Here is an 8,778-nt window from a genome sequence, read left to right on the forward strand (position 1 = left end):
CGCTCCCACGGGAGCTCTTTCGCTCTCACGTTCTTGGGCGGTGCGACCTCCCTTGATAGTGGTCCCAGCCGTTGCCAGCTTCTCTGCCAGGATCCAAGATGTCTGCGTCCGTGGAGGCTGACGCTCTAGCTCTGCGCCTCTATGCTAACGCAGCCGGAGCGCGGGGCGAGGCTCGAGCGCCGAGCTGGGATTGATTTGAAAAGTGGAAGCGGCGTTGTTTTCCGCGGGTAGTTGCCGCGCCCCAGAGGTGGTGTGTGTGGCCCCGAGCCTGATCTGTATTCCCCAAACAGGCTCTAACCTCGTATCTGCACCTAAGGCAAAGTTCCCTGAACGGGTCAAAGGACTCCTGCCAGTTACCGCTTTGCTCTCAATCATGGAAGCCCTTCTTCCTCCTCTTCCACAAGCCCCCGTCCCTCAAAGACGTTTTGGGAGTAGCATCTGCTTGCTAGATCACCTCAGTCACAGTAAGCCACCCTCCGCCGCCGGACTGTACCACGTATGATACCATGCATAGCTGCTTGTGTTTCATTTACCGTTGGGAACCATCTGTCTTCCCAACTAAGATGTAAACCCTCTTAGGGCAAGATTGTGTATAGTTTGGGGTTCAGATTTCCCGGTGTCCAGTGCAGTGTTATGGGTTCCAGAGGCACGCAATCAATACATGTTGAATGAGACCCAAGAAGTGAAAGGAGGGGAAGCCTTTGGGTCACTAGTTATCAGCTGCCCCAGGATTGGGGAGGGAGGCCGGTGTTGTGCTTCTCAACACACACAGTACCGTCTTCTGAAAATATCTTTTAGGGACTCTGCCTGCTGTGACATTGGGCCTGAGGGAACAATAGATTGTGACTCATCACCTCAGGAAGGCTCACAGTCCTGAAGCTTCAGGATTTGGAAATTGAACTACCCTGGGGCCCACAGCAGCCTGGTCCACATTCTGCTGGCTTTCCAGAATTACTGCCCCACCCACCCTCTCCCTCCCCTTGGGACAGGTTAAATTAAAAAATAATAATAATAAAATAAAATAAAAAATTTTAAAGCACATGAGCTAAATAGCCTAAGCCAAATTATTTTTTATTTTTTTTTAAAGATTTTATTTATTTGGGAGAGAGTGAGAGAGAGAGAGCACGAGAGGGGGAGGGTCAGAGGGAGAAGCAGACTCCCCGCTGAGCAGGGAGCCCGATGCGGGACTCGATCCCAGGACTCCAGGATCATGACCTGAGCCGAAGGCAGTCGCTTAACCAACTGAGCCACCCAGGCGCCTGCCAAATTATTTTTTAAAGATTTTATTTATTTATTTTTGAGAGAGAGTGCTCCAGTGGGGAGGGCGAGGGGCAGAGGGAGAGAGAAAGATCTCAAGCGGACCCCATGCTGAGCAGGAGCCTGCGGCGGGGCTCCATCCCATGACCCTGAGATCATGACCTGAGTCAAAACCGAAAGTCAGAGGCTTAACCGACTGAGCCACCCAGGTGCCCCCCAAGTTATTTAACCATAAGCCTTGTCACCCTTTTTTTTTTAAGCTTTTATTTTTAAGTAATCTCTACACCAAACGTGGGGCTCAAACTCACAACACTGAGATCAAGAGTCACATGCTCTGACTGAGCCAGCCAGGCACCCCACACCTTATATTCCTTTCTAAAACAAAAGGAAACCACTTCCCTTCTCATTTTCCTATCTGTATCCCCCAGGACCCCTGTACCATGTTCATTTGCTCAGGTCTCCTTGAACTGTACCTCCTCCTCTATTCCCCCTGTGAGTGAACGTGACCATGAGGTTCCCAGCCAATAAATCCCACGATTTATCGTCTTTTACTCTTTTCTTCCCCTCGCTTTCTGCATCTATCCGCTTATCCATGTGTTAACATTTACCCAGCACCTGCTATTTGCCAGGCCCGTTTTAGGTGTTTGGGATACTTTAGTAAAGAAAAAAAAAAAAAAAGACAAATTCCTTTTTTTTTTTTTTTAAAGATTTTATTTATTTGACAGAGAGACACAGCGAGAGAGGGAACACAAGCAGGGGGAGTGGGGGAGAGAGAAGCAGACTTCCCGCTGAGCGGGGAGCCTGATGCGGGGCTCGATCCCAGGACCCTGGGATCATGACCCGAGCTGAAGGCAGACGCTTAACGACTAAGCCACCCAGCTGCCCCAAGACAGAAATTCCTACCCTGGAGGGGTACAATCTAGCAGGGGAAGAGAGATTAAAAAAAAAAAAAAATGAACAAACATCATAAATGAATAATTTATGTAGTACGTTAGCAGGTTTTTCCTCTTGCGGCAGTAACAAAGTACCACAAACATAGTGGCCTAAAACAATACAAATTTATGACTTTATAGTCGTTGAGGTCATAAGCCCTAAAATCACGGTGTTGGCAGGGCTGCATTCCTTCTGGAGGTTCCGGAGGAGAATCTGTTTCCTTGCCTTTTCCACTCTCTAGAGGCTACGTGCATCCGTTGCTCGTGGCCCCCCCCTCTTGAAAACCAGCATCTTCAAATCTCTCTCTCTGATCCGCACTTCCATTGTCATGTCCTTTCCCACTCTGCCACTCCTACCTCCCTCTGATAAGGACCCCTGTAATTTCACCGGACTCAACGGGATATGCGGATATGCGGTAGAATCTCCCCTCTCCAGGACCGTCACTTCACATCTGTGAAGTCCCTATCACCATATGAAGTAACCTATTCACAGGTTCTGAGGATAGGATGTCAGCATCTCTGGGGGGAGCTCTTATTCTGCCTACTGCAGACGGCAAAAAGCAAACAAACTAACCACACACACACACACACACACACACACACACACACACACACACACAGGAGGGCAGAGGAAGGGGGTCCCAGAGAGCCGTAACAAGCTTTGTCTTTTCTACCTTCCAAATTACCTCTGGCATCCCTCCCCCCCCCCCCCCCCCCCCCCCGCCACAGGCCTGTCACTAGGGTCAGCCGGGGGGGGGGGGGGCGGGGGGGGCCTGTGGGTTCCTTCATAGTGATCTCTTTCTCATCCTTTCTCATCTGGGATGTCCCGCACTTAATCTGTCCTAAGAATCACCTGATGGATCGGAGTCCATGCTTCTTTCTGATGCTTCTGATTCAACAAGTTTGGAAAATACTTAGTAATACATTCTCCACATAAGCTGGAGCAAGCTTTACATCTACGGATGTGATAGTGACTCCCCTCAAAACCTATCCGTGGCTGCCTGTCACTTTTAGAATAAAGACAAACCTCCTTGTGATCTCGCCCGCCCATTCCTGTGTCTTCAGTTTTATCCTTATTCTTGTAAAGACCACCCGTCATGACCCTATATCCTTTCTCCTTTCTTCCTTTTAGTGCTAGAACCAGCCCAGCTGGGGTCCTGGCCCAGCCTTCCTTGCAGCTAATACAGCCACGTGCCCACATTTGGCCAGCCGAGGGAGAATGGAAGTGCCCAGGCCTCTCCTCCCCCCTGGTCTTCCACTGTCGGGAATTGACACCCCTGGCACATGCGCTGTTGGTCCAGAGAGGGAGGCCACATGTTGAGGATGGAAGAGCCAACTCACCACCTGGGGCGCTGGCTGGCCTGGCCAGCCTTAGACCACCCACCTCTGCTCTGTTACACACGCCGGTAAGGTCGGATCGGCTCGGAGAGCTGCTTAGCCTGTCCCCAACTGGTCCTCACTGGTTGGGTGATTGTTTATCTCCCATCAGACTTAACTCCAAAAGGCAGGGATGGACTCTGTTCATCCTTGCATCCCTATCTCTGGACTGGATCTATCTCTGGATCCATCGGGTGCAGCGAGCCCATCTCAATTGTAGGAGTCTCGATAAGAAATCACAAACTGTAAGGTTGGGAAGTACTCACCCTCACAAAGTCCCAGTGCCAAAGTTCCTACAAACATCCCTTATCCCTCCACTGATGAGATGGGGAGGGCTACAAAGGATGAGTTTGGGATAACCATTTGGGAGCCATCTCATGGTCCCCGGAAAACAGCCAGGCTCCTAGACTGTCTCAGGTTGAAACTGGGATTTGGGCACCTACTGTCACCAGAAGCACCCTCAGGGGAGGTGGGTAATCTCAGCTTGGGATCAAGAACAGCAGAGCCATGTTCTGTTTTAATGTGATGCTTCATTAAAAATGAACATTTGGGGCGCCTGGGTGGCTCAGTTGGTTGAGCGACTGCCTTCGGCTCAGGTCATGATCCCGGAGTCCCGGGATCGAGTCCCGCATCGGGCTCCCTGCTCAGCAGTGAGTCTGCTTCTCCCTCGGACCCTCCCCCCTCTCATGCTCTCTATCTCATTCTCTCTCGCAAATAAATAAAATCTTTAAAAAAAAAAAAATGAACATTTGGGGGCTCCTGGGTGGCTCAGTTGGTTGAGCGTCTGGCTCTTGATTTCGGCTTGGGTGGTGATCTCAGGGTCATGAGAACAAGCCCTGCACTGGGCTCCGTGCTCAGCGGGAAGTCCGCTGGAGATTCTCTCTTCCTCCTCTACCCCTCCCCTTCGTGAACTCTCTTTCTCTCTCTCAATAAATAAATAAATAAAATCTTAAAAAAAAATAAAACTGAACATTTGGATTATACTGTTGAAAGTTTTCCCCAGATTATTTTCTTTTTTTAAGATTTTTTTGGCTCAGTCGTTGGGCGTTTGCCTTCGGCTCGGGTCGTGATCGCGGGGTCCTGGGATCGAGCCCCGCATCGGGCTCCGTGCTCGGCAGGAAGCCTGCTTCTCCCTCTCCTGCTCCCTCTGTTTGTGTTCCCTCTGTTGCTGTGTCTCTCTCTCAAATGGATAAATAAAAAATCTTAAAAAAAAATAAACCCTTTAATCATAGAGAGTGTCTTTAAAAAAAAAAGATTTTATTTATTTATTTGACAGAAAGAGACACAGCGAGAGAGGGAACACAAGCAGGGGGAGTGGGAGAGGGAGAAGCAGGCTTCCCGCGGAGCAGGGAGCCCGATGCGGGGCTCGATCCCAGGACCCCGGGATCATGACCTGAGCTGAAGGCAGACGCTTAAGGAACAGGTGAGCCACCCAGGCGTTCCTAAAGATTTTTTTTTTTTTTTAAGTAATCTCGGGGCCTGGGTGGCTCAGTCGGTTAAACATCTGACACTTGATTTCAGCTCAGGTCATGATCTCAGGGTCGTGAGATTGAGCCCTGTGTCAGGCTCCATGCTGAGCAGGTAGCCTGCTTAAGATTCTCTCTCCCTCTCACTCTGCTCCTCCCCCCCACTGCAGGCATTCTCTCTCTCAAAAAAAAATTAAAAATTAAATTAAATTAAAAAATAGATAATCTCTATGCCCAACATGGGGCACGACCTCACAACCCCGAGATCAAAGAGTTGCACGTTCCACCAACTGAGGCAGCCAGGTGCCCCACCCCACCCCACACTTTTTTTTTTTCAGTTTTATACCTTTATTTGACAATCAGCGATTAGTTCTCATCCACATTAACTGTAGATTTCTGAAAGTGGTGACAGGTACATAGGTAACCAGTGTGTAGAGCTTGTTTGGTGAATCTTCATCCTCATTACGTTTTCTGGACAACCACACACGGATACGGTATGGAACATTCCTTATTCCTTTGGCCCAGACAGCTTTGTTGAGCCTGGTGTCAATGCGCACATCTGGAGTTCCCGTCTCCTTCATGGCAAATTTCCGGATCTCTTTGAGTGCCTGAGGGGCACGCTTCTTGAAACCCACTCCATGGATGCGCTTGTGAATGTTGATGGTGTATTCTCTCTGGTCACTACCTCGTTGAGGGCAGAACGGCCCTTCTTCTTCTCGCCACCCTTCTTCACGGGAGCCATTCTGCCGGGCCCTGGTTGGAAAGCCACACTTTATTTTCTATGTAAATAATTAATGTGGCATCCTGGTGGCTCCCAAGGTCCTGGCACATAGTAGGTGCTCAACATGTGTTTGTGGACTCAGTCCTGGGGTGAGCCTGCAAACGAGGCTGGAGACGGTCATTATTTCTAGCTGGGCAGCCATGTGCTCAGCAAGAGGGGAGAGCAGGTCTTGGGTATAACCAGTTAGTCGCTCCATAGTGCCCCCTATTGGTCCTTGAGCTCCTTGCGAGGTCGCTGCCACGTGGTCCCATTACTAGGTCCTGCCGGGTTAGCACAGCCCCTGGTGCACAGTTAGTGTTTGATAAATGCTTTCCCGGGGACCCATCTCCCAGCCCTGCCTGGGCTTTGCAGCAACTCCAGGATGCCTCGGGGCTGCTGAGGGTCAGTCAGGCCAAGCCCTCGGGAGGGTGTGATGCCTCAGCATCATGACTAACAGGCGGTCTTGGCCTTAGTCTGGTTTATCGTCCCCTGCTGCCCAGGTAGATACGTCCTCCTCCTGCGGAGTGGTGATGCTCACACCACGGCACAATATTCGTCGTGTGTGGCTCCCGGGGCCGATGCCCCCACGGCAACATTTCAGGAGCTTCCCTGAGGAGAGGCGTGAAGTGACAGCACAGCCCGCTTCTCAGTGCCCAGAGAAAGAACCCACAGCTGAAGAGCAGCTACTCCATTTAGCCGCAGGAAAGTGAGAAGCAACCCAATGCCCCTTAATAACACAAGGGCTGACTAAATTACGGCACCTCCACGCAGCAGAATATTTGGCAGCTCTCAAAAAGTTGGCTTCTTAAGGAATCACTGATGATTTGGGAGGTGCTCATATACAATGTAGCTTGAACTATGTGGAAAGCAAACCGATTTAGAAATGATCTGTGTGGGGAGCGCCTGCATGGCTCAGTCAGTTAAGCATCCGACTCTTGATCTTGGCTCAGGTCTTGATCTTGGGTCGTGAGTTCAAGCCCCCCGTTGGGCTCCACACTGGGCATGGAGCCTACTTTAAAAAAAAGAAAAGAAAAAAGAAATGATCTGTGCATATTTTTGTGGAGACAAAGTGAGAGCTGACAGATCTCCCCATGTTTCGAAGCAGTCAAAAGGCCTTGGTCCAGCGAGTCACAGGGCTGCCCAGAGAAGAGCCAGGGAGTGAAAGCCCAGCTCCTTGCCACTCCCTGGGGACAACTCTGAGTCTCCCCAGCTGTCCTGGGCCATAACCTGCTCAGTCACACAGCGCCCCCCCCCCACACCTTTGCCATCTTCTTTCTCTTCCCTATTGGTGCTCCCTGGTTTCACTTCCCACATAAACTAGTCACACATTCTTGTCGCGGTACCTGCTGCTGGGCGACTGCAAGCTGAGACAAGGTTGTACCTACTAAGCTTCTGCTCATTTCATCTCCCACCAGACTTAACTCCAAAAGCTTTTCCTTGTGTAAATTCCTAGGGGTCTACAATGGTTCATTTGATGATCAACTTGGTTGGACCATGGTACCCAGGTATTTGGTAAAACATCATTCTAGAGAGTTCTGTGAAGGTTTTTTTTTTAAGATTTTATTTTTAAGTAATCTTTACACCCAGCATGGGGCTCAAACTCACAACCCTGAGATCAAGAGTCACACATCCCACCAACTGAGCCAGCCAGGTGCCCCAAATGAAGGTATTTTTTGGATCAGGTTAACATTTATTTTTTTTTATTAAAGATTTTTATTTATTTATTCATGAGAGACACACAGAGAGAGAAAGAGAGAGAGAGAGAGAGGGAGAGAGAGAGAGAGGCAGAGGGAGAAGCAGGCTCCCAAGGAGCAGGGAGCCCGATGCGGGACTCGATCCCAGGATTCTGGGATCATGACCCGAGCCGAAGGCAGACGCTTAACCATCTGAGCCACCCAGGCGCCCTCAGGTTAACATTTAAATTGGTGGATTGTGAGTAGATTACCTTCCATAATGTGGGTGGGCCACATCTAATCAGCTGAAGGCCTGGCTAAAACAGAGATTGACCTCTTGGAGCAAGAGGGGATTCTGGCAGCTGACTGTCTTTGGACTCAGACTGCATCTCTTCCCTGAGTCTCCAGTCTGCAAGCCTTACTCCATCAGATTTTGGATGTCCATCTACATACAATGTTGTAGATATAATGTTTATATTACATGTAATGTCGGTTCTGTTTCTCTGGAGAACTCTGATATAGGGTCTGAAATTAGGAGAAAGGGGTCCTTTTTTTTTTTTTTTAAGAGAGAGAGTGAGCGGGGGTGGGACAGGGAAGAGGGAGAATCTTTTTTTTTTTGAGAGAGAGAGAGAAGAAATCTTAAGTAGGCTCCACACCCAGCATGGAGCCTGATGTGGGGCTCGATCTCACAACTCTGAGATCATGACCTGAGCCAAAAATCAAGAGTCCGATGCTCAACCTACTGAGCCACCCACGCGCTCCCCTCTGCTCATTTACATTATAGGAGAAAAACGGAGGCAAAGGAAGACATAATTATTTGCTCAAGGTCACACAGCTGTTAAGAGTCGGCTCCCAGAGTCTGGCTCCCAAGACCACGCCCATTCTGGGCAACCTGCAGCCTCTCTGAGAGTCCCTGGGGCAGTAAAGAGACTCTACCCCCCGACAATGTCCCAGTTTATTAACGGACCTCAGCTATTGTTGGATATTTGTACTGTTTGACGGTTTTCGCTGTTAAAGAGCCTAGACCCTCTTGAACCTGAAATGTGCACACTTGAGCCAGGCACCTTGTGACTTTCTCAATTATTTGGTCCATGACTTGTTATAACCTCTGTCCTTAACGTTCATCTCCTACCTTCTCAGGCTCATCTGCCTCTGGCCTTTTTCCTCCTTCCATGTCTTTCTCTCATCTTGCCAGTGCTGCTTGAAATCTGGTGATATGGGCAAGGAATCAACTCTTGCTTGGCAGGAGCTTCTGCAGAAGTTCTAGAAGTCACTAGAAAGCACCAGAAGGTTTCTAGTTGAACCAAAGTCTT

The 8,778-nt window shown here is 49.6% G+C and overlaps 1 protein-coding gene and 1 pseudogene across 1 annotated transcript in view; one reads left to right on the forward strand and one right to left on the reverse strand.

The window, feature by feature from the left end:
* The window catches only part of LOC113939299 (60S ribosomal protein L35a-like), a 426,207-nt gene that overhangs the window by 313,991 nt on the left and 103,438 nt on the right, over window positions 1–8,778 (forward strand). The window lies entirely within an intron of this gene.
* Window positions 5,352–8,732, reverse strand: LOC113939296 (annotated as a pseudogene).

The sequence above is a fragment of the Zalophus californianus genome, chromosome 16 (assembly GCF_009762305.2).
Source record: "Zalophus californianus isolate mZalCal1 chromosome 16, mZalCal1.pri.v2, whole genome shotgun sequence".
Classification (NCBI taxonomy): Eukaryota; Metazoa; Chordata; class Mammalia; order Carnivora; family Otariidae; genus Zalophus; species Zalophus californianus.